The sequence below is a fragment of the Tursiops truncatus genome, chromosome 18 (assembly GCF_011762595.2).
Source record: "Tursiops truncatus isolate mTurTru1 chromosome 18, mTurTru1.mat.Y, whole genome shotgun sequence".
In the NCBI taxonomy this organism is placed as follows: Eukaryota; Metazoa; Chordata; class Mammalia; order Artiodactyla; family Delphinidae; genus Tursiops; species Tursiops truncatus.
In genome coordinates, this window is record NC_047051.1 from 37,412,980 (window position 1) to 37,440,928 (window position 27,949).

A 27,949-nucleotide genomic window follows, 5' to 3' on the forward strand; every position below is an offset into this window, starting at 1 on the left:
AATAAGTGAGCTGGAAGATAGAATGGCGGAAATAACTACCACCAAGCAGAATAAAGTAAAAACAATGAACAGAAATGAGGACAGTCTAAGAGACCTCAGGGACAACATTAAACACACCAACATTCAAATTACTGGTGTCCCAAAAGAAAAAGAGAAAGAGAAAGGGTTTGAGAAAATATTTGAAGAAATATATTTGAAAACTTCCCTAACATGGGAAAGGAAATAACCACAAAAATCCGGGAAGTGCAGAAAGTCCCATATAGGATAACCCCAAGGAGAAATATGCTGAGACACATATTAATCAAACTAACAAAAATTAAATACAAAGAAAAAAAAATAAAAGCAGCAAGGAAAAAGCAACACATACCATACAAGGAAATCCCCATAAGGTTATCAGTTGACTTTTCAGCAGAAATTTTGCAGGTCAGAAAGGAGTGGCAGGATAAGTTTAAAGTGTTGAAAGGGAAAAATCTACAACCAAGATTACTCTACCCAGCAAGGATCTCATTCCAATTTGACAGAGAAATCAAAAGCTTTACAAACAAGCAAAATCTAAGAGAATTCAGCACTACCAAACCAGCTTTACAACAAGTGCTAAAAGAACTTCTCTAAGTGGGAAACACAAGAGAAGGAAAAGACCTACAAAAACAAACCCAAAACAGTTAAGAAAATGGTAATAAGACCTACATATTGATAATTACCTTAAATGTAAATGAATTACTCATACCAACCAAAAGACAAAGACTGGCTGAATGGATACAAAGACAAGACACATATATATGCTGTCTACAAGAGACCCAATAAAGACCTAGAGACATATACAGACTGAAATTGAGGGGATGGAAAAAGATATTCCATGCAAATGGAAAACAAAAGAAAGCTGGAATAACAATTCTCATATCAGACAAAATAGACTTTAAAATAAAGACTATTACAAGACACAAGGAAAGACTCTACACAATGATCAAGGGATCAATCCAAGAAGAAGATATAAAAATTGTAAACATTTATGGACACGACATAGAAGCACCTCAATATGTAAGGCAAATGCTAAGAGCCATAAAAGGGGAAATCAACACTAACACAATAATAGTGAGGGACATTAACACCTCACTTACACCAATGGACAGATCATCCAGGCAGAAAATTAATAAGGAAACACAAGCCTTAAATGACACATTAGACCAAATAGACTTAATGAAGATGTTTAAAGGACATTCCATCCAAAAACAACAGAATACACTTTCTTCTCAAGTGCTCATGGAACATTCTCCAGGAAGAATCATATCTTGGGTCACAAATAAAGCCTCTGTAAATTTAAGAAAATTGAAATTTTATCAAGCATATTTTCCAACCACAATGCTATGAGATTAAAAATAGATAACAGAAAAAATAACTGTAAAAACACAAACACATGGAGGTTAAACAATACACTGCTAAATGACCAAGAGATCACTGAAGAAATCAAAGAGGAACTCATGAAATACCTAGAAATAAACTACAATAAAAACATGATGACCTAAAACCTATGGGATGCAGCAAAAGCATTTCTAAGAGGGAAGTGTTTTAACAATATGATCTTACCTCAAGAAACAAGAAAAAATCTCAAATAAACAACCTAACATTACACGTAAAGCAACAAGAGAATGAAAAGTAAACAAAACACAAAGTTAGTAGAAGGAAAGAAATCATACAGATCAGAGCAGAAATAAATGAAACAGAAATGAAGAAAAAAATAGTAAAGATCAATGAAATTAAAAGCTGGTTCTAGTGGTTGAGAGTCCACCTGCCTATGCATGGGACACGGGTTCGTGCCCTGGTCTGGGAAGATCCCACATACTGCGGAGCAGCTGGGCCCGTGAGCCATGGCTGCTGAGCCTGTGCATCCGGAGCCTGTGCTCCGCAACAAGAGAGGCCACAACAGTGAGAGGCCCGGGTACTGCAAAACAAACAAACAAACAAACAAAAACAAAAAACCTGGTCTGTTGAGAAGATAAAATTGATAAACGTTTAGCTAGACTCATCAACAAAAGAAGGGAGAGGACTCAAAGCAATAAAATTATAAATGAAAAAGAAGAAGTTACAACTGACACCACAGAAATACAAATGATCATAAAAGACTACTACAAGCAACTATATGCCAATAAATAGCACAACCTGGAAGATATGGACAAATTCTTAGATAATTACAACTTTCCAAGACTGATCAAGAAGAAAGAGAAAACATGAACAGACCAATCACAAGGAATGAAATTGAAACTGTGATTAAAAATCTTCCAACAAATGAAAATCCAGGACCAGGTGGCTTCAAAGGTGAGTTTTATCAACCATATAGAGAAGAGCACCCATCCTTCTCAAACTCTTCCAAAATATTGCAGAGGAAGGAACACTCCCAAACTCATTCTATGAGGCCACCATCACCCTGATACCAAAACCTGACAAAGATACTACAAAAAAAGAATATTACAGGTCAATATCACTGATGAACATAGATGAAAAAATCTGCAACTAAACACTAACAACACGAATCCAACAACATGTTAAAAGGATCATACACCATGATCAATTGGGATTTATCCCAGGGTTGCAAGGATTCTTCAATATATGCAAATCAGTCAATGTGATACACCATATTAACAAACTGAAGAATAAATACCATGTGATCATTTGAATAGATGCAGAAAATGCTTTTGACTAACTTCAACACCCATTTATGATAAAAACTCTCCAGAAAGTGGGCATAGAGGGAACCTACCTCAAAATAATAAAGGCCATTTATGACAAACACAGAGCAAACATTATTCTCAATGGTGAAAACTTGAAAGCATTTCATCTAAGATCATGAAGAAGACAAGGGTGTCCACTCTCACCACTGTTATTCAACATAGTCTTGGAAGTTCTAGCCACAACAATCAGAGAAGAAAAGAAATTAATGGAATCCCAGTTGGAAAAGAAGTTAAATTGTCACTGTTTGCAGATGACATGACACTATACATAGAAAATCCTAAAGATGCTACCAGAAAACGACTAGAACTAATCAATGAATTCAGTAAAGTCACAGGACGCAATATTAATACACAGAAATCTCTTACATTCTTATACCCTAACAAGGAAAATCAGAAAGAGAATTAAGGAAACTCTCATTTATCGATACTACTGCAACAAAAAGAATAAAATACCTAGGAATAACCCTACCGAAGGAGACAAAATACCTTATGCAGAAAACTATAAGACACTGATGAAAAAAATTAAAGATGATACAAATTGTTATAGAGGTATACCATGTTCTTGGATTGGAAGAATCAATATTGTGAAAATGACTATACTACCCAAAGCAATCTACAAATTCAATGCAATCTCTATCAAAGTACCAGTGGCATTTTACACAGATCTAGAACAGAAAATTTCACAATTTGTATGAAATCACAAAAGACCCTAAATAGCCAAAACAATCTTGAGAGAGAAAAACAGAGTTGGAGGAATCAGGCTCCCTGACTTCAGACTACACTACAAAGTTACAGTAATCATGACAATGTGGTACTGGCACAAAAACATAAATACAGACCAATGGAACAGGATAGAAACCTCAGAGACAAACCTATGCACATATGGTCACCTTATCTTTGATAAAGGAAGAAAGAATATACAATGGATAAAAGACAGCCTCTTCAGTAAGTGGTGTTTGGAAAACTGGACAGCTACATGTAAAAGAATGAAATTAGAACACTACCTAACACCATATACAAAAAAAAAAAAAATAACAACTCAAAATGGATTAAAGACCTGAATGTAAGGCCAGTCACTATAAAACCCTTAGAGGAAAATGTAGGCAGAACACTCTTTGACATAAATTGTGGCAAGACTTTTTTGGATCCACCACCTAGAGTAATGAAAATAAAAGCAAAAATAATAAATGGGACCTAACTAAACTTAGAAGCTTTTGCACAGCAAAGGAAGTGATAAACAAGATGAAAAGACAACCCTCAGAATGGAAGAAAATATTTGCAAATGAAGCTACTGAAAAAAGATTAATCTCCAAAATTTACGAACAGCTTATGCAGCTCCATAACAGAAAAACAAAAAGCCCAATCAAAAAATAAGTCAAAGATCTAAATAGACATTTCTCCAAAGAATACATACAGATGGTCAACAAACACATGTAAAGTATCTCAACATCACTAATTATTAGAGAAATGCAAATCAAAACTACAATGAGGTATCACCTCACACTGGTCAAAATCGTCATCAATAAAAAAATCTACAAACAGTAAATGCTGGAGAGGGTGTGGAGAAAAGGGAACCCTCTTGTGCTGTTGGTGAGATTGTAAATTGATACAGTCACTATGGAGAACAGTATGGAACTTCTTTTAAAAGCTAAAAATAGAACTACCATATGACCCAGCAATCCCACTACTGAATATATACCTGGAGCAAAGCATAGTTCAAAAGGACATATGTACCCTAATGTTCATTGCAGCACTATTTACAATAACCAGGACATGGAAGCAACATAAACGTCCATCAACAGAGGAATGGATAAAGAAGATATGGTACATATATACAATGGAATATTACTCAGCCATAAAAAGGAACGAAATTGGGTTATTTTAGAGACATGGATATAGCTAGAGTCTGTCATACAGAGTGTAGTAAGTCAGAAAGAGAAAAACAAATATTGTATATTAACTCATATATGTGGAATCTAGAAAAAATGGTATACCTGATCTTATTGGCAAAGCAGAAATAGAGACACAGATGTAGAGAACAAAAGTATGGACACCAATGGGGGAAGTGGGGGTTGGATGAATTGGGAGGTTGGGATTCACACACATGCACTAGGTACAAAATAGATAACCAATGATAAGGGACTGAATAGCACAGGGAACCCTACTTAATGCTCTGTGGTGACCTTAAGGCAAAGAAAATCCAAGAAAGAGGGGATATATGTATACATATAACTGATTCACTTTGCTGTACAGTAGAAACTAACAACATTTTAAACAACTATACTCCAATAAAAATTAGTAAAGATAAATACATAAAATTTCTATTAAGAAAAGAATATAAAGGATTGTAGTTTGGTCATATCTCCATTTCATTCTCCTGACAGATGTATGAGAATGAGAGTAGATTACCACAAACATAACCAAGTATTATCCCAGATTTCAGCCACCATGCAGCCCTTGCTAGAGAAGATTAACACAGCCTTTGTTGAATGTGTTTTTGTTTGTTTTTCTCTCTTTATCAGAAAAAATGATCAGAAGCATTTCATGTTCACATGGAATGGGCAACAATAATTATTGTATATTAACACCAGTGGTATGCTGACTCTTTTACCCTCTGTATTAATCAAGCCCAAATGGATCTGCACTACCTGGTCATCCCTCAAAATATCACATTGACCATCTCTATTGTTGGCATCATGCTAATCAGACCAAATGAGGAAGAATAAACTACCAATCTGAAGATGTTATTATGACACAAGCCTAAGAGTGTGGGAGATAAATGCAATGCAGATTCACCTACAAAATCAGTGAAATTTTTAGGAAATCAGTGGTCAGGAGTATGTTGAGACATTCCTCCAAAGAAAAAATTAGCATATCTTGCACCTCTCACCAGGAAGAGGAAGCAGAATGTCTGGTGGTCCTCTTCAGGTCCTGTAGGTGGCACAACCACACCCGGGAATACTGCTCCATATAATATGTTGGGTCACAAGAAAATCTACTAGCATTTTGTGAGGTCCAGAGGAGAAAAGGACTCTGCATCAGGCCCAGGCAACAGTGAAAGCTGTTCTGAAGCTTAACCCCTAAATTCCAGCATACATTGTCATATAAAAATATAAGTACCAGGAACAAATCCTACAGAGTTTATGAATAGCTGTGATGGAAAATGCGAGTCTGGGTGGGCTGTCAGAAAAAAAATCTTATGCTGTCAGCTCCTTCATGGGTGCCTCAGCTTCAGAGAGCTACTTCCCCAAGGGCACACTCTTCTCAGGGCAATTCACGTCAAATAATGGATTGATGCAGGGGTGTAATCTAGGACAATTTTGGAGTTGATCAAGGCTGCCATTAGGCTTGCATTGTAGCACAACTTCTCAGATTTGGCTTCCACAATTATTCTGTGGGCTTTTTCCTTCTAACTTCTTAATATAGTTGATTACTTTAATTGATGTTATGCAAAATTTATAGAAAACCCAAGACTAATTTACAGTAAGCTCAATTTATTGATTAGAAATAAACCCAATTTTTCATATAGCTGGATTTTGTTTACTAATATTTTAAGTTATTTGCATCAAATTTCCTCTGTGAAATTGGTCTGTTAATTACCTTACTGCTATTGTCTTTATCAGATTTGAAATCTAGTTTTTGTTTTTATTTTTTAACTCATAAATTGAGCTGGAAGAACACTATCTTTTCCTATTCTTGGGAAGAGTGTGATAGTTCACTATTATGTAATATATATTATTAATAAAATTATTGATTATTATTACTTAATTATTGATTTTTATGTTTGGCATAATTCATTGAAAAATCATCCTGATCTGGGGTCTTCCTTGGATTATTTCAATGATTGCTTCCGTTTCTGTATTACTTCTGCTACCTATTTCTTCTGTATTTAATTTTTTAAGAAATATTTTTTTTCTAGAAATTTGGTCATTGCACTTAATGGTTCAAATGTAGCTGCATACAGTTTTTTGTAATTATTATTATATTTCAACATCTATAGCATCTATAACTCTTTTTATCACTGATGTTGGTGAGCTAGGCTTTTTAAAAATCAATCTCTTTCTGACTTCACTCTGCATGACAGACTCATTTATTGAGTTATTGGTAGAATTTTTGGTGTTTTTCTTCCTTCTTACAATCATTTAGGAATACATAACCTTTTGCATAATCATGGTACTTCATCTAGGCACACAAAGTATTTATTAAAGTATATTGAAGTTCAGAAATGCAAATTAAGACCACAAATTGACATCACCTCACGCCTGTCAAAATGACTATTTTAAACAAAAACAACAAATAAAAAGCATTAGCAAGGATTGGGAAAAGGGAACCTTTGTATACCTCATTGGAAGGAATATAAATTGGCAGAGTCACTATGGAAAATACTACAGAGATTTCTTAAAAAATTAAAGACAGAACTACTGTACAATCCAACAATTCCACTGCTGGGTATTTATGAAAGCAACTAAAAACACTGATTATAAATGATATATGACCTCTATGTTCATTGTAGCATTACTTACAATAGCCAAGATATGAGAATAAATGTCAGTGCCCACTAAGAGATGAATGGATAAGGAAGATGTGAAATATATATATATATATATATTTCCATTATACACACACACATATACACACACACACACACACACAAACACACACACACACACACACACACACAGCTGAATATTACTCAACCATAAAACAGAATGAAATCTTGCCATTTTCAACAACATGGATGAATCTAGGGAGTATCATGCTAAGTAAAATAAATCTGACAGATAAAGACAAATACGGTATGATTTCACTTATATGTGGAATCTAAAAAACAAAACAAACTTAACAAAACTGAAACAGAGTTATTGATACAGAGAAAAAATAGGTGGTTGCTAGAGGGAAGGGGTGGGGAGAGGAAAGAAATAAGTGAAGGAGATTAAGAGGTAAAAACTTTCAGTTGCAAAAAAAGTAAGGGTATGAAATGTACAGTACAATATAGTCTGTACAGTACAATATAGTCAATAACTAATATCTTTGTATGGTGAAATATCATAACTACATTTATGGTGATCATTTTGAAGAGTATAGACATACTGAATTACTATGTTGTGTAACAGGAACATAATGTTGTTTTGAGTCAATTATACTTAAAAAGCAAACAAATAAAAACTTATGGAAAAAAGAAATCAGATTTGTGATTACCAGAGGTGTGAGGTATTGTCAATAATTATGAAGATATTTATGTGGTGACTTATAACTAGGCTTATCATGTTGAAATGTATAGAAATATAGAATCACTATGTTGTGCAACAGGAAGTAGCATAGTGTTGTTGTACATCGATTTTACTTTAAAAACAAGCAAACAAATTCACAGAAAAGAGAGATAAGATTTGTGCTTACCAGAGGCAGGGGGCTGGGGAAGGGGAATTGGGTGAAGGCAATCAAAATGTACAAACTCCCAGCTATAAGATAAATAAGTACTAGGCATGTAATGTACATGATAAATATAATTAACACTGCTCTATATTATATATGAAAATTTTTAAAAGAAAAAGTCCTGAGTTCCCATTATAAGAAAATAATTTTTTTCTATTTCTTTAATTTTATATCTATGTGAGATGATTGATGTTCACTAAACTTATTGTGGTAATAATTTTATCTTGTATATACATCAAATCATTTTGCTGTACACCTTAAACTTATACAGTCTTATGTGCAAATTATATCTCAATAAAACTGGAAGGAAAGAATATTGAAGTTAAGATTTTTATGGGTAGGTAGAAGATTATTTGATCAAGTTCTAGAGAAATTTTAATGAGACAGTTATCCTCAGTTAAATAATTTTGTAGAAGTGTTGTGTCTGCCGAAAGTGAGGTGTAAAAAGAGATTATTATGAAATGGTTGATATGCGTTCCATTGAAAACAATTTGACAGTCATATATGTTTTCTAAACACAGAAATCAAGTGTTCAATCTGTTCCTTATCCATTTCTTAAAATATTGTGTGTTTACATTGTGACAAATAGTCTGTGTTTATTATATATCTTAGATTTTTCAATTTCATTGATTTCTACAAAATATAGAACAATTTTCCCAATATTTTAAGTGATAATTTTCAATTATAAAAAGTAATTTTAAAATAATACAACAAATGCTAATCTACCTTACGTCTAGGTTCTATTTTAAACTCATATCTCCTAAAAATATTTTTTAAATATAAACACATAAATGGAACAATTTAAATGGAAAAATAACCTCAATCTTTAAATTTTATTTGTGTTGTTAACTATATTGAAATAATTGGCAATTATTAAAAATCAAATATCATTTTAAAGAATCACCAAAAAAATCTGAACACTCTATTTGTTCACAATATTTGTTCCTGTGTGCATTCATATATGAACAACTATAGATTGAATACAGTACTTGTTTTCTTTACAACTTTATTTTGAATAATCATTGATTGTATCTTGAATAATCAATAATCTAATATTGACCTATTAGTTAATTTATAATTTTATGCAATCTTAAGTATGTGAACATATTTCCAAATTATTGTTTTGTAGTCATTACAAATTTCAGTTAAAGTACCTGTAAACTAATGGGTAGAAATGTAGAAAATTGCGTGTGATGTATTACAGTTGCAAAATACTCTTTTATTCAAAGTAATGGTTAATACAAACACACTCTCACAGAATCATTAGTTTTGCTTTAATCATAGTCTATATGTTTTAGAAAAAAAATGACAGCAGATCTCTAGAGTACCTCTATGTTCCTAAAGTCACAGCCTACCTGCCTTTAAAATGGAAGCTCACAATCCCCACAACGGGAGAGGCCACAACAGTGAGAGGCCCACGTATCGCAAAAAAAAAAAAAAAAAAAAAGGTAGATTTTCCTGTATTTCCAAAAAGTCTTAGAAAAAAATAAGTGGAATTTTTTCTTTAATACCTTTATATTTTTTGTTTGCTTTTTAGTTTTTATTTAGTGTTTGATAGACACATAGAGATATATTACTCAGAGTGATTCTTTTAGCTCTAGTCTAGAATCTTAATTTCTGCATACTTTATAGAAGAATATGTTTATCAGCAGGGTTAGTGTGTAAGCATGGATAATCAGTTGATAAATATTGGTTTCTTTTCTCTAGACTTTCTATTATGCTTTATTTTCCTTGTGAAAATTTGAGGTGTATTGAAAAGCATTTATTTTTTTTTTTCCCAGTTCAGCTAGACAGCAGTTTAATCCAGTATCAGTTTATTTTATCAAAATCTTAGGAAGTTTTCAAAAAGCATTGATTTCTGAATATACATAAGAACTACTTGACTTTACTTAAAGATTATTTTTCAGTAAAAGTGATATAGTGCTAGATAGGACTATGAATATTAAATTAGAACAATTTTATTTAAAATATCCTTGAAATATAAGGTATATAGAAGAGAACAAGATAATCTTCCTGCTTAGAATAAGCATGCAGTTTTGCTTATTATATAGGTAAACAAACACATGACATCTAAAACATTGCAACAGACATTTAGGAGCATACAGAGATTGGTATGAGCACATGTGAATGAAGTAGAAAATACAAGGAGCAAAGCAATAAAAAAGACTTTTGCTTGGAGAATAAGAACACGAGAATATAGCTAGATTCTTGACACTCTTGTAGTGTGAGACATCTTTATGCTTTTCAATGTTAATCAAGAATTTGCATAAATTTTAATGTTCTTTAAAATTCAAAAATTGTAATGTAAGCATCTAAACAGTATATAATTTTAATTCTCTAAAGCTTAGTTGTTCTAAATGCTAGATATGTAAGGGTCTCGCTGCATCATTTAATCTAAGAAACTAACTGTATCTTCAATAATGTGTTTACAGAGATCACTGCAATAAACACACCTGCTTATAAGACAAGTGGTGCTATCTGCATATATATGAAGGATAGAATTAAGATAAAAAATGTGAATTTATTAAAGAACAGCAATGGACAATTTGGTCTGAAAAGTAACTGTCTTATTTTTTAAAAAAATTGTGCTCTAAAGGAGATCATGGAAAAATGGGTGAAATGGGTGAAATGTCAAGAATAATTAAGAAAAATGATAGTGTTTAATATCAGCAAAGGAAATGCATCTTTCCTCCCACAATTTTCTTTCCAATTTTCTCCCTTAGTTTTAAATGTCATCTATATTTTCAAATTATTTAGGACAGTGTTTGCAAAAGGGGAGAATAATTTTTAGGTAATTTGACATATCCCTTTGTTAAAGTTGTTGATTTGCTATTTTCTTATATATAGATCTATTTAACTTGTGAGCCTACTTTATTCTATGACTTAAATGGGTCAAAATTCAATAAAATAACTGAGGGATGTTGGCTTATCAAGGGGAACAGCTTAATTTATCTTTGGATTGTTTTCACCTCATTTCACAAAATCTTTTTTTGGTTGATGCTTCATATGCAATTTAATAGATATTTAAAGTAAAGCCATAATGAGGTGTCACAGAGTAATTTATACTTTCATTATTAGTTAATTATACCAATAAGTTAATCCATGTACTAAAGAAAGTTTTGTTTTATTCTTTAACATAAATATTAAAATCATACATTTTAAAATTACTATATTTTGTAATGGGTAATTTTAGCTGAAAATACTGTATTTAAACAATTGACATACTTCTGCTTTGATAAAAAAAAAAATAATGTAGCTAGTTCACACAGTTCCTAGAACTAGTTCAGACACTTAAATAGAAGAAGATTTTTTAAAAAAATGAATTTTTAAAACTCATGTAAGATCAAATATATGTAATTTGAAAAATCCAATGTATTAGCTTTGAAATTTTATGGAGTGTCAGGTAAAATTTCAAAATTCAATAACAAAATAAATCTTTGAAAATGGAAATTTTATAATGACAAGAAGTGAAGCCACTGGTAATTTAGCTGTAAACAGCTAAAGAAATAAAGTTTTATAGCAGTGTTGCTTATTTCATTAAATGTTAACTATCAGTTACTAAAAGGTACAAAATAGAAGAGTGGCCAAGATGACAGAGTAGGAAAACCCTGAGCTGACTCCTCCCACAGGCACACATTACAACTATTTATAGAGAAACCATAGATGAGAACAATCTGAAGACTAACAGAAAAGATCTACAACTAATGATATAATGAAGGAACCACAATGAGACAGGTAGGTGGTGTGGAGATCCAGTATAGTCAAGATCCATACCCCTGGGCAGGTGATCCACAAATAGGAGAATAATTACCATTGCAGAGATTCTTCCCAAGAAGTGAGGATTCTAAGCACCACATTACGTTCTCCAGCCTGCAGGTCCTGCATCTGGAAAATAAGCCTCCAGAACACTTGTCTTTGAAGGCCAGCAGGGCTCACTTTAGGAGAGCCAAAGAGCTATAGGAAATAGAGACTCTAACCTTATGTACACAAATCTCACAAGTTTGAGACTTGAGAAAGAGTCAGAAATTTGAAAGGAGTCTAGATTGGACACACCTACTGATCTTGGAGAACTTCCCAGAGATGTGGGAGGGCATTGGGACTCACCTTGAGTACATACATGCTAGCAGCAGCCACGTTGGGAAGTTTAGTCTATCACGAGGACACTGGTGTTGGCAAATGCCATTTGGAATTCTCCCATTAGCTTATAAGGGCTGAGACCTAGTCCTGCTCACTAGCCAGTCAAAACCAGTCCTGATACACCACAGGCCAAACAGGTAGCCAAGCAAGGACACAGTTCCACCCACTAGTAGGCCAGCTGTCCTAGGACCCCCTTGAATTCAGCTGTCCCAAAACCTGGCCCCAGCCACCAGAGAGCCCAGAATATAGTGCAACCAACCAGTGGGTCAGCACTAGCTCCAGAACCTGCCACACTAAGACACAGCTCCACCCATCCATAATACAGCATTAACTCAGGACCTTCTGGGGCTCTGCAGCTACCTGTCTCATGACCCAGCCATGTTCACCAGCAGGTCTGCACCAGGACTTGGACTCTCTGGGTCATGGTGTTAACTGTGCCAAGACCCAGCCCCACCCACCAGTGGCTGGCAGCTTCTGGAATAAGCAGGGTCTGGTAACCAACCAGATGATGGGGTAGCCACGTGTAATAACATACACATGTTAGTCAGCCCAACACAAGAGAAGGGCCCATACAGTTCACAAAGAGGGTACCCCTAGAGCATATAACTTTGGTGATCAGTTATATGCACTGCTGAGTCTCATAGAATGTCTTCCACATAAGACCACTTCTCCAAGATCAAGAATTTTAGCTAACTTACCAAATACATAGAAATAAAAACAGAGAATTAGATAACATGAGGAGACCGAGGAAATTGTTCCAAAAGAAAGAACATGATGCAATCCCAGAGGAAGAACTAAGTAAAGTGGAAATAATCGATCTACTTGATAAAGAGTTAAATGTAATGATCATAAAGATGCTCAAAGAACTTGGGAGAAGAATAGATAAACACAGTGAGAAGTTAGAAGTTTCTAACAAAAGGCTAGAAAATATAAAGAAGAATAAAATAAAGCTGAAGTACACAGTAACTGAAATAAAATGTACACTAGAAGGAATCGACAGTATGTTAGATGATACAGAGAAACAAATAAGCAAACTGAAAGAAAAAGTAGTAGAAATAACTGAAGTTGAACAGAAAGAAGAAAAAAGAATTTTAAAAAATGAGGACAGTTTCGGAGGCCACCTGGAAAACATCAGTTGTACTAATATTCACATTGTAGGAGTCCCAAAAGAAGAGAGAGTGAAAGGGACAGAGAATATTTTTGAGGACGTAATTTCAAAAACTTCCCTAACCTGAGAAAGGAAACAGACATCCAAGTCAAGGGAGTACAGAGTCCCAAATACGATCGACCCAAAGAGAACCACATCAAGATGCATTGTAAATAAAATGGCAACAATTGAAGATAAAGAGAGAATATTAAAAGCAGCAAGGGAAAAGCAGCAAGTTATGTACTTAGGAATTCCCATGAGGCTCCCAGATAACTTTTCAGCAGAAATTCTACAGGTCAGAGGGAGTGGTACTATATATTTATAGTGATGAAAGGAAAATATCTGCAACAAAGAATACTCTACCAGCAAGCCTATCATTCAGATTTGAAAGAGGAGATAAAGAATTTTACGTACAAGTAAAAGCTAAAAGAATTTAGCACCACTATAAGAGCTTTGTAAGAAAGGTTAAAGGAACTTCTATAAGCAGAAAAGAAAAGGCCACAACTAGAAATATGAAAATTACAAAAAAAAATCTCATTGGGAAAGGCAAATATACAGTAAAGGTAGTAGATCAATTGCTTATAATGCTAGTAGAAAAGTTAAAAGACAAGAGGAGTAAAATCATCTATATCCATAATAAGTAGTTAAGGGATAGACAAAACAAAAACAAAAAATATGATGTCAAAAATATTAAAGTGTGTGGGGGAGTAAAATGCATATTTGTTAAAATACATTCAAGCTTAAGAGACCAACAACTTAATATATATATATGTATATATATATACACACACACATATATATTTTAAGTTGCTATGTGTATATATATATATATATATATATATATATATATATATATATACGGTTATATGTAAACTGTATGTACATATATATTCATTTTATATATATTTTATTATGTATACACACATATATTTTTAAGTTGCTATGTATAGGTGTGTATATATACACATACCTATATATATGCAAACTTCATGGTATCCACAAATCAAAAAAATATATAATGAATATACAAAAAAGAGAAAATAATCCAAACACAATATTGAAGGTAGTCATTAATCACAAGGGAAGCAAACAAAAGAAGAAAAGGAAAAAAATAAGAACTGCAAGATAACCCCAAAACATTAGCAAAATGACAATAACAACATACCTATCAATAATTACTTTAAATGTAAATAGACTGAGTGTTTCAATCAAAAGACGAAGTGGTGGAATGGATACACAAAAAAGACGCATATATATGCTGTGCAAAAGAGTCTCACTTCAGATGTAAAGACATTCACAGATTGAAAATAGGGAATGAAAAAAGATATTCTGTGTTAATGGGAACAAAAAGAAAGCCAGGTAGCAATATTTATATCAGACAAACTAGATTTTAAAACAAAGACTGTAGGAAGAGACAAAGAAGGACATTACATAATGATAAAGGGATCAACCCAATAAGAAGATATAACCAATAAAAGTTATATGTACCCAATATAAGAGCACTGGAATAGATAAAGCAAATACTAAAAGAAATAAAGGGAGAAACTGACAATAATAGTAGGGGACTTTAGTACTCCACTAACATCAATAGACAAATCACCCAGATAGAAAATCAATAAGGACAAATTTGGTTTAAACAACACATTCAACTAAAGGAGCAGAATACACATTTTTTTTCAAGTGCACATGGAACATTTTCCAGGATAAATAACACACCAGGCTACAAAACAAATCTCAATAAATTTATGAAGATTAAAATTATAACAAGCGTCTTTTCCAACCACAAGAATATAGAAAAGATCAAAGAAACTGCAAACTGGTTCTTTGAAAAGGTAAACAAAATTGACAAATAGTTAACTAGACTCATCAAGAAAAAAAGACGGAGGGGCCAAATAAATACACTCAGAAGTGAAAAAGGAAGTTACACCTGACATCACAGAAATACAAAGGATCATAAGAGATTACTGTGAACAATTATACACCAATAAAATGGACAATTTATAAAAAATAGACAAATTCCTAGAAATGTATACAATCTTCCAAGACTGCATCAGGAAGATATAAAAAATATGAACAGACTATTTACCAGTAATGAAATTCATTCAGAAATGAAAATAACTCTCAGTAAACAAAAATTCAGGATCAGAAGGCTTCACAGGTGAATTCTATGAAATATTTAAAGAAGAACTCACACCTATCCTTCTCAAATGATTCTAAAACTATTGCAGAGGAAGAGGTGCTTCAGAACTTATTTTATGAAAACAGCATTATCCTTATAACAAAACTGGACAAAGGTGTCAGAAAAAGCACATAATGGGCCAATATCACTGATAAACATATGTGCAAAAATTCTAAAAACAAAAATTGGCAAATAGAAGTCAACAGTACATTAAAAGTATCAGACAACATGATCAAGTGACATTTATCCCAAGGGTGCAAGAATTGTTCAATACCTGCAAATCAGTCAATGTGATACACCAAATTAACAAATTGAAGAATAAAAATTATATAATCATCTCAATAAAAAACCTGCTAACCAAATTCAACATCCATTCATTAAAAGCTCTCAACAAAGTGGGTATAGAGGGAACATACCTCAACCTAGTAAAGGCCATCAATGACAAGCCCACAGCTAACATCATACTCAATGTTAAAAAACTGAAAACATTTCCTTCCTCCAAGATTAGGAATAAGACAAGGATGCCCACTCTCACCACTTTAATTTAACAAGTTGTGGAAATCCTAGCTACATCAATCAGACAAGAAAAATAAATAAATGGAATCCAAGTTGGAAAGGAAGAAGTAAAACTGTCACTGTTTGCAGATACACAGAAAATCTTAAAGATGCCACCAAAAAGCTACTGCAACTCATAAATGAATTCAGTAAAGTTGCAGGATACAAAATTAATATAATAGAAATCTGTTGTGTTTGTATGCAATAACAAGGAAGTATCAGAAAAAGACATTAAGAAAACAATTCCATTTACAACAGTGTCAAAAAGAATAAAATAACTAGGAATAAATCTGAGGAGATACAAGACCTGTACTTGGGAAGCTATAAGACAGTGATGAAAGAAAGGTGACACAAACAGATGGAAAGGTATCTTGCTCTAATGGATTGCAAGAATTAATATTGTTAAAATGATCATAGTACACAGGGCAAAAGTACCCACAGATTTAATGAAATCCCTATCAAAAAACCAGTGATATTTTTTCACAGAACTAGAACAAATAATTCTAAAATTTGTATGGAAACTCAAAAGACTCTGAATAACTAAAACAATCTTGAGAAAGAAGAACAAAGCTAGTGGTATCACAATCCTGATTTCAAACTATACTATAAAGATACAGTACTCAAAACAGTATGGTACTGACACAAAAATGGACACATACGTCAGTGACACACAATAGAGAGCCAAGAAAGGAACTTATGCTTATATAGTCAATTAATCTATGACAAAGGTGGCAAGAATATACAATTGGAAAAAGACAGCTTTTTCAATAAATAATGTAGAGGAAACTGGACAGCTACATGCAAAAGAACCAAACTGAACTACTTTCTCACACCCTTATACAAACATAAACTTATAATGGATTAAGAAACTAAATGTAAGCCATGAAACCATGAAACTTTTAGAAGAAAACTTAAGCCATATACACTTTGACATCAGTCATAGTAATATTTTTTGGATATGTGTGCTCAGGGAAGGAAAATAAAAGCAAACATAAACAAATGTGACTACAAGAAATTAAAAAGCCTTCTCCCAGCCAAGGAAACTATAACAAAAGGACCACTTACTGAATATTTGAAAACATTTGCAACTGATATGTTTGATAAGGTGTTAATAGTCAAAATAATCAGAGGATTTCTACAACTTGATATCAAAAAGAACAAATAACCCAATTAAAATATGAACAGAGAACCTGAACAGACATTATTCTAGAGAAGACATGCAGATGATCAACATGGCTAGTCATCAGGGAAATGCAAGTCAAATACACAATGAGATATAACCTCACACCTACCAGATAACACCTGTCAGAATGGCTATTATTACAAAAGACAATAAATAACAAGTATTGGTGAGGATGTGGAGAAAAGGGAACCCTCAAGGCACTGTTGGTGGGAATATGACATGGTACAGCCACTATGGAAAACAGTATCGTTTCACCAAATAATTAAAAATAAAACTACTGTACAACCCAGCCATTCTTCACCTAGGCATTTATATGAAGGAAATGAAAACACTGATTCAAATAGATATACACACCCCTATGTTCACTGCAGTATTATTTACAATAGCCAAGATATGGAAACAAACTAGGTGCCAACTGAAAGATGAATGGATAAAGAAGATGTGGATAAAGAAGATAATATATGTAATGATACATTAGCCTTAAAAGAATGAAATCTCACATTTTAGGACAACATGGGTGGACCTAGATGGAATTACGTGAAGTGAAATAAGTTATATAGGAGAAAGACAAATACTGTCTGATATCATATATATGTGGAATATATAAAGAAAAACAAATGAACAAACATAAATAAACAGAAACAGAGCCATAGATACAGAGAATAAACATCTGGTTTCCAGAGGGGAGGGCAGGTAAGAAGATGAGAGAAATAGGTGAAGGAAATTAAGAGGTACAAACGTCCTGAAACAAAATAAGTGAGTCACAGGTGTGAAATGTACAGTGTGACAAATATAGTCAATAATAATATAACACCTTTATGTGGTGACAGTTGGTAAACTATACTTATCTGGTGATCATTGTTAATGTATAGAAATACAGATTACTATGTTGTGAACCAGGAATGACAAAATGTTGCAGGTCAATTATACTTCAAAAATAATCAAACACACTCATAGAAAAAGAGATCACATTTGTGGTTACCAGAGGTGGGGGCGGGGAAAAAGGGAAATTGATGAAGGTGGTCAAAAGGTATAACTTTGTTATAAGATAAATAAGTACTAGGGATGTAATGTACAACATTATAACTAAAACTGTCGTATGTTATATACAAAATTGTTAAGAGAGTAAATCCTAAATGTTCTTATCACAAAGAAAGATTTTTTCAATTCATTAAATTTTGTGTATATATGAGATGACTGATGTTCACTCAACTTACTGTGGTAATTATTTCATGATGTATGTAAATCAAATCATTATGTTGTTCAGCTTAAACTTATACAGTGCTGTATATAAATTATATCTCAATAAAATTGGAAGAAAAAATGTTTTAAAATAGTAAATGGTACTGAAAGAGACAATAGGTATATAAAATGAGGAAGATATGCTTCATATCATCAAGTTTAAGTTTTTGTGGTTTTAATTCATAAATATAAATACTGTTTAAAAACTATATTTATGTGTGTCAAGAAACATTAATAAATATGCAGTGTTTATTAATCCATGAATAAACATGTCATACATTTAGAAGTCAAGAAAATCATGATAGAGCAGTCAAATTTTGAACTACATTTTCGAATAGAAACATATGTTTACCAGGTATTAGGAGAGGAAGTATTTTCCTAGCAGAATAAGTATACACAGGAATTTCACATGAACCAATGGGGGAAGTGTGTTTCGCTGGAGAAGAGAGTTCAAAAGCATTATGAGTCCAGAGAGAGAGATGAGTAAAATACAGACAAAAAGAAAACTAGGAAAGGACTTGCATTTCATGGTAACTAGAGATTTTTTTCTGTGTATTTAATGAGAGATATTTAAGTCTAGAAAGTGTAGAATGACTTACCAGGTCATCCAATGGTAAAGAATCCATCTTGCAATGCAGGGGATGCAGATTCTATCACTGGTCGGGGAGCTAAGATCCCACATGTCGCGGGGCAAGTAAGCCTGTGTGCCAAAACTACTGGGCCTACACACCACAATTCCAGAGCCCACGCACCACAACGCCAGAGCCCATGTGCCCTGGAGCCTGAACACCACAACTAAAGAAGAGAAAACCCATGCACCACAACTAGAGAGAAGCCTGTGTACCACAATGAAAATATCCTGTATGCCACAGTGAAGATCATGCATGCCACAATTAAGACATGATGCAACCAAAAATAAAAATAAATTAAAAAATACATATTTAAAAAATAAAAGTGTGGAGATTGCACTAGAGGTCAAGAGCGGCAGAAAAGTTCAGAACCTGTAACCATAATGTAGGTGAAAAATGAAGAAAGCCTGAATTATATCCACAATGTGAAAGACCAAAAAAAAAAAAAATCCTTGAGCAGAGTGCATCCTTGGAATCTTATGGGTTTTATCTCTGATTGAACTGAGGGAAAAAAGGAATCAAAGAATTAATGGAAAAGGAAAAAAACAAAAAATATCATTTTTTAAACGGTAATATTAAGAAATATTAAGAAATAGTACCTCACTTAGAGAATGCTTATATCAGTTATATTTAAGCCTTCATGGCTGCAGGTCCAAGAGTCTTTGTTTTACCTATAGTTGTATCTTTCTCCTATGTCCCAGAGTAATGATTGATAGTAACACCCTTACTCTCAAGTGTCCCAGTTTAGTTGATAAATTACATGGTCCACACGGTTGTAACTTATATCTGCATATCTCTACATATTTTTTATTCTACATAGTATTAAAATCAAAGAAAGGATAACCATCCCCTAGTTGGAAAAATTACAGGTAAAGTTATATGTAAAAAGCAAATTTAAAGAATTTAATTCAGCATTCAATAAATTTTATCGCCTGAACGAAGCTAACTAATACTGAAAAAAATTCAAATTCAAGATCTTATGTACTTTTGACCAAAGCATAAGCAACTGTGTCTTTTCAGTAGTCAATATTTTCAGTGTTTCTTATAATATCCCCTGTAGTACTATGCAATAACAATTTAAATTTTAAATAACAATCTAATATACAGTCTAATATATAGCATATATTATTCCTTGAAATTAAAACATTTTAGAAGCTATGTAGTTCAAGACATTTGTTTGCTACATATTGAGTCATTAACTTTATAACTGGCATTTTCATCTTATAGATATACTTTAAAACTGCTTCACTAGTAAAGCTAGACTCACTATAAAATATATATTTATATTCATGATGTAAGTCATTCTTATGAGTGTTATTTTGACTTTTTAGTTATAATTAAAAATTGTAATTTCTATCTTTTAAAATATAACAGTAAAACAAAGGAGTAAGGAAATCAAATTGTCAAATGGAAATCAATGTACATAAAATGCTTAGGACATTATTTAGCATGTCATGTATAATTATACAATTTTTATCTTTAATATTACTAAAAATTAACAGTATTATTAAAACTTCACCAGAGCAAGGCAACTTTAGCCCTTTTGCTGATAACAGCTCCAAACTCTGGACAAAATATCAGTGACTATCTAAATTCACTGAATAACAAGCAAGTGGGGAAGAAAGAAATTTGAAACTTGGAAAAAAGTAGTTACATTGGATAAATTTGTGCACATGTATGTGTGTGTGGTTTAATGGCTTTTATCCTTGGGGCAAGCCTCAATGTGTGGATCTATCAAATTCTTAGAAATGTTTACCAAAATTTTCTTGCATTTCTAAAGTTTTCTTTTATATACTTAGTCCCTATGCCATTTAGTATATACATTATTATACATAATAATTTCCTAAAAATCTACACCTCTTATCAGAACATAGTGTGTGTGTGTTTGTTTGTTTTTTTACTATTTAGTGTTTTTATCCTTAAATAACTTGTGTCTGAAATTGTTATTCTTTTTGTATGCACAGAATATTGTATTTATTTGCTCATTCACATATTTTGAAACTTTATTCACTTTGTGTTAATGTATTCCTTAATCTTATGTTGCTATGTTATTTAGGACAGCTAACACAGTTTCATGTGTTACACATAGGCAAAAATAAGGGATAAATTTTCCATATAATTTTCCCTCTAAGGTCTTTAAGACACTTTATATATACTTCAGCTTATTTTAGGAAACTCATCTTCTTTCTGTCAATCTACAATCCTTCTCTACTTTAAATTGCAGGCAAGATAAAATTTACCCAAATATATAGACTGGCTCCTCACTAAAGTTACACAATTCTCTCCAATTAATTTCTGATGGAATACACATTCTCAATATCATAATTTTTCTCACACTGTTTATTAATCTCTTGGAAATGTTAAATAAAAGTCTTAATATTTATGTAAAATGTAAAACTTCAAGAATTTTGCTTCTATACACTCTATGACAGACTGTGATTCGAACATTTCACCAGAGGCTTCTTCAGTAATATTCAGAAGCTCAACAGATTCGCAGGGTTTTTGGTTCTCTCAGAAGGGTTGACATCAATTTGCAGTAACACTGAATGTTCACATGCTTTTGAATACATCACAGGCAAGAGTCTATACACTGATTACCAAATGTTTAATTTTAATACTTACCTTGTCCTTCTTTAAATATCTCCCCTCTTTAGAATTAAAAGGGTCTCAAAAATAATTTGGGTTTTTAAATAACACTGGATGAATAAAAGTTCTCTTCAAAAGGTTAAAAGAACACATAACTCTTTGAATAGAGAAAACACAGATGATCTCTTTTGGTAATTGTTAAAGGTCATGTTTTAATCTAGTGCCTCAAAGTGATAATAGGGAACAGCCACAAGACTCTAGTTGAAGGTCATAGCATCAAACTGAACTCAAAGTATATTAGAGTAAAATCAATTAAGCATGGTATTTGTCTTTTGAAATTACTGGGTTTAACCAAGTTCACACCCCCATATTTGATATGAATATTTATTTAAATATTTTGAGGCAATTGCAATAAAGAAGAAAATAAATGAGGTGAATTAAAATATAATTCAATCATTTTAATATTTGTGAGTATTACCTTTTACTTACATGAAAGTCATTTTCATATATGCTGATTATTAAATAATACCTTGACCAGAGTTCTTAATTTAAAAATTATTTTTTAATTTTTTCCTTCCTCCATAATCTTTATGTCCTGCCAGATGAAATATATAATTAATTGTTCTGATAAAATATGTCCAGATTTAAATCAAAAACAGATGCAAATTTTAATGTGAACTTCATTGCCTTTCTCTTGGCACATCTTCATTATATTGAAATAAACTTAACCTAAAAACTGAAAATTGTGTTGAAACTGTAACATTTTATGTTGTCAATATAGAACTCAATATTATTCACTATTCATTAAAAGATTAAGATTAGAGAAGTAATAATAATAAAGTAGATATTTCCTCAATATACTTGATGAGTTTTTGCATCCACAGGAGAAGGGATCCAATAATTTTACTCGCTTATAATTCTTCTTTACTAGGGTAAACCCTATGAGACAGATTTTTTTATGACAAGTTTTGAACATGTCAAACTAGGGTTACATTAGTTGTCAAAGTTTACCATATAAATTAGAAATGGATAAGAACCAACACAGAGATCTTTATTGGTTTTCTTTATCTACCTAGCCCTCCTGCACTCTGTCCTTTGAATGATCTCTTCAAAGACTGGCTTCAGAGACACAGACAGTGCTCTAAAATTGTAAACCAAAGGGCAGGTGCAGAATGGTTTCTGGGCAGTGAATATAAAATAAAATATGAGGAAAAAGACAAAATGAGATTATATTCTCCAAAATTAAGAAAGAAAAATAAGAGAGTAATACAAATAAGATGGAGTTAGTTATTTACTTTCAAACACTCAGTAAAACCTATTATTGGAAGATTTTCTCTATTTATTGTTAATGAAAAAAATACAGTTTGTAGTCTCCAAGCTTTAGATTTGCTTACAGCCACAAATTACTTTGGAGGAAGAAAGAGAAAAAAATAAAAACATTCTACTATGTGTTAGAAACTGCTCCATATACTTAAAAACATAACAAATTTACTTATTAATTGCATGCTTTTTAGAATTTATTTAAATTCTAGTACTTTATTCTCACAATATCCCTGGGCAGAAGAAAGTGAGATTCACAGAAATCAATATTTCAAAGTTCACAAGGCTAGCTAGTGAAAGAATTGTTATTAAACCCAGTTCTGTTTTCCTCAAACATTTCATTGTGAGGTTGGAGAGATGAAAAAAAAAAAAAAAAAAAAAGAAAACTTGCATAAAGAAAATAGGAAGCAAAATCTTAAAACAGAAGATACAGGCTGTGATAGTATGTTGATATTTTCCATCTCAAGGATCATGAGTGATTACTACAAGCAACTATATGCCAATGAAATGGACAACCTGGAAGAAATGAACAAACTCTTAGAAAAGCACAACCTTCTGAGACTGAACCAGGAAGAAATAGAAAATATAAACAGATCAATCACAAGCACTTACATTGAGACTGTGATTAAAAATCTTCCAACAAACAAAAGCCCAGAAGCAGATGGCTTCACAGGTGAATTCCATCAAACATTTAGAGTAGAGCTAACACCTATGCTTCTCAAAATCTTCCAAAATATAGCAGAGGGAGGGACACTCCCAAACTCATTCTACGAGGCCACCATCATCCGGATACCAAAACCAGAAAAAGATGTCACAAAGAAAGAAAACTCCACTTCAATATCACTAATGAATATAGATGCAAAATTCCTCAACAAAATACTAGCAAACAGATTCCAGCAGCACATTAAACAGATCATACACCATGATCAAGTGAGGTTTATCCCAGAAATGCAAGGATTCTTCAATATATGCAAATCAATCAGTGTGATGCACCATATTAACAAACTGAAGAATAAAAACCATATGATAATCTCAATAGATGCAGAAAACGATTTTGACAAAATTCAACACCCATTTATGATAAAAAAAAAAAAAAAACCCAGAAAGTAGGCATACATAGAACGAACTTACCTCAACATTATAAAGGCCATATATGACAAACCCACAGCCAACATCATTCTCAAAGGTGAAAAACTGAAACCATTTCCATTAAGATCAGGAAGAAGACAAGGTTGCCCACTCTCACCACTATTATTCAACATAGTTTTGTCAGTTTTAGCCACAGCAGTCAGAGAAGAAAAAGAAATAAAGGAATCCAAATCTGAAAAGAAAAAGTAAAACTGTCATTGTTTGCAGGTGACATGATACTATACCTAGAGAATCCTAATGATGCTACCAGAAAACTACTAAAGCTAATCAATGAAAGTGGTAAAGTAGCCAGATACAAAATTAATGCACAGAAATCTCTTACATTCCTATACACTAATGATGAAAAATCTGAAAGAGAAATTAAGGAAACAATCCAATTAACCATTGCAACAGAAAGAATAAAATACCTAGGAATAACCCTACCTAAGGAAGTAAAAGACCTGTACTCAGAAAACTATAAGACACTGATGAAAGAAATCAAAGATGACACAAACAGATGGAGAGATATACCATGTTCTTGGACTGGAAGAATCAACCTTGTTAAAATGACTATACTACCCAAAATAATCTACGGATTGAATGCAATCCCTATGAAACTATCAATGGCATTTTTCACAGAATTAGAACAAAAAATGTCACAATTTGTATGGAAATACAAAAGACACCAAAGAGCCAAAGCGATCTTGAGAAAGATAAACGGAGCTGGAGGAATCAGGCTTCCTGACTTCAGACTATAGTACAAAACTACAGTAATCAAGACAGTATGGTACTGCCACAAAAAAGAAATATAGATCAATGGAACAGGATAGAAAGCCCAGAGATAAACCCACACACATATTGTCACCTTATCTTTGATAAAGGAGGCAAGAATATACAATGAAGAAAAGACAGCCTCTTCAGTAAGTGGTGCTTGGAAAACTGGACAGCTACATGTAAAGAATGAAATTAGAGCATTCAGTAACACCATATGCAAAAATAAACTCAAAATGGATTAAAGACCTGAATGTAAGTCCAGACACTATAAAACCCTTAGAGGAAAACATAGGCAGAACACTCTGTGACATAAATCGTGGCAAGATTTTTTTGGATCCACCTCCTAGAGAAATGGAAATAAAAACAAAATAAACAAATGTGACCTAATGAAACTTAAAAGCTTTTGCACAGCAAAGGAAACTATAAACAGGATTAAAAGATAACCCTCAGAATGGGAGAAAATATTTGCAAATGAAGCAACAGAAAAAGGATTAATCACCAAAATATACAAGTAGCTCATGCAGTTCAATATCAAAACAACAAACAACCCAATCCAGAAATGGGCAGAAGACCTAAATAGACATTTCTCCCAAGAAGATACACAGATTACCAGCAAACACATGAAAGGATGCTCAACATCGCTAATCACTAGAGAAATGCATATCAAAACCACAGTGAGGTATCACCTCACACCTGTCAGATGGCCATCATTAAAAAATCTACAAACAATAAATGCTGGAGAGGGTGTGGAGAAAAGGGATGCCTCTTACACTGTTGTTGGGAATGTAAATTGATACAGCCAATATGGAGAACAGTATGGGGGTCCCTTAGAAAACTAAAAATAGAACTACCATATGACCCAGCAATCCCACTACTGCGCACATACCCTGAGAAAACCATAATTCAAAAAGAGTCATGTACCACAATCTTCATTGCAGCACTATTTACAATAGCCAGGACGTGGAAGCAATCTAAGTCTCCATCAACAGATGAATGGATAAAGAAGATGTGGCACATATATACAATGGATTATTATTCAATCATAAAAAAGGAAATTGATTTATTTGTAATGAGGTGGATGGACATAGAGTCTGTCATACAGAATGAAGTCAGAGAGAGGAAAACAAATACCGTATGCTTAACACATAAATATGGAATTAAAAAAAAATGGTTCTAAAAAAAAATCATTCTGAAGAACCTAGAGGAAGGACAGGAATCAAGGTGCAGATATAAAGAATGGACTTGAGGACACAGGGAGGGGAAATGGTAAGCTGGGACGAAGTGATAGAGTGGCATTGACATATATACACTACCAAATGTAAAATAGATAGCTAGTGGGGAGCAGCCGTGTAGCACAGGGAGACCCGCTCAGTGCTTTGTGACCACCTAGATGGGTCGGATAGGGAATGTGGGAGGGAAAGGCAAGAGGGAGGGGATAGGGGGATATATGTATACATATACCTGATTCACTTTGTTATACAGTGGCAACTAACACAACAATGTAAAGAAATTATACTCCAATAAAGATGTTAAAAATAAATAAATAAATAAAGGTTATATTGAAAAAAAAGAATAAAAGAAGTTATGTATATGCACTACTATATTCAAAAAGGATAACCAACAGGTACCTACTGTATAGCACAGGGAACTCTGCTCAGTGTTACACGGCAGCTTGAATGGGAGGGGAGTAAGGAGCGAATGGATACATGTATATGTATAGCTAAGTAACTTTGTTGTTCACCTGAAACTATCACAACATTGTTAATTGGGCATACTCCAATATAAAATAAAAAGTTAAGAAAAAAAGAAGGAAAATAACAGAATCCAGATTCTCCACAAATTCTCACTAACTAGTATAAAATCAAATATTAGACATGTGAAAACTAGAGTCCATAGTAAAAGAAAAAGAGTTAAAAAACTAATGGCATAGTAACCCATATGTTGAAATTGGTGTGAAATTGAACTATTATAAATATATTGAAATACTTGAAAAATATATTCATAATAAACACATGAAAACTCTAAATAAAAGATATTATGAAAATATTTTAATATTAATAATAGACTATTTTTAGAGCAGTTTTAATTTTACAGAAAAATTGAGCATATAGTACAGCAAAAATTTCAATATACACCCTCTCCTCTCTTGCAGTTTCCCCTATTTTCAATGTCTTGCATTATTGTAGTACATTTGTTAAAATTGTTGAACCAATATTGATACAGTATTTTTACTAAAGTCCATGGTTTGCATTAGGATTCACCCTTTGTGTCATACAGTTCTATGGTTCTTGACAAATGCATAATTTCAGCTATCTACCATTGCAGTCTCATAAAGAGTAGTTTCACAGTTTCACTGCCTTAAAATTCCTTGTATTACAACTATTCACCCCTTCTCCCCTCTATCTCCAAACCCCTGGCAACCACTGATCTTTTTACTGTCTCTATAGTTTGTCCTTTTCTAGAATGCCATATAGATGAAATCATACATTTTGTTCTAGTTTTTGAACTGGCTTCTTTCACTTAACAATATGCATTTTTGGTCCTCCATGTCTTTCTGAATAGCTAATAGCTAATAACTAATACTTTTTTATCACTATATAGTGTTCTATTGTATGGAACATACATAAACAGTTTTTTTATTCACTTACCTATTTGGGGACATCTTGGTTGGTTGCAGTTATTAAATATTTGCAGATATTTGTGAACTAAATGGAAATTTTAAATTAAAAATTACAGTAACTGAAATAAAACAAAATAAGTAAATGACTATAATGTCTGAGGAGGACAGTAGAAATGTTTACTGAATTTGAGTAAAGACTTATAGATATAATTGGATCTGATGAATGAAGAAAAAACTTTAAAAAAAAAAACCCAGAGTCTTATATTTCTATGGGACAATATCAGTTCATT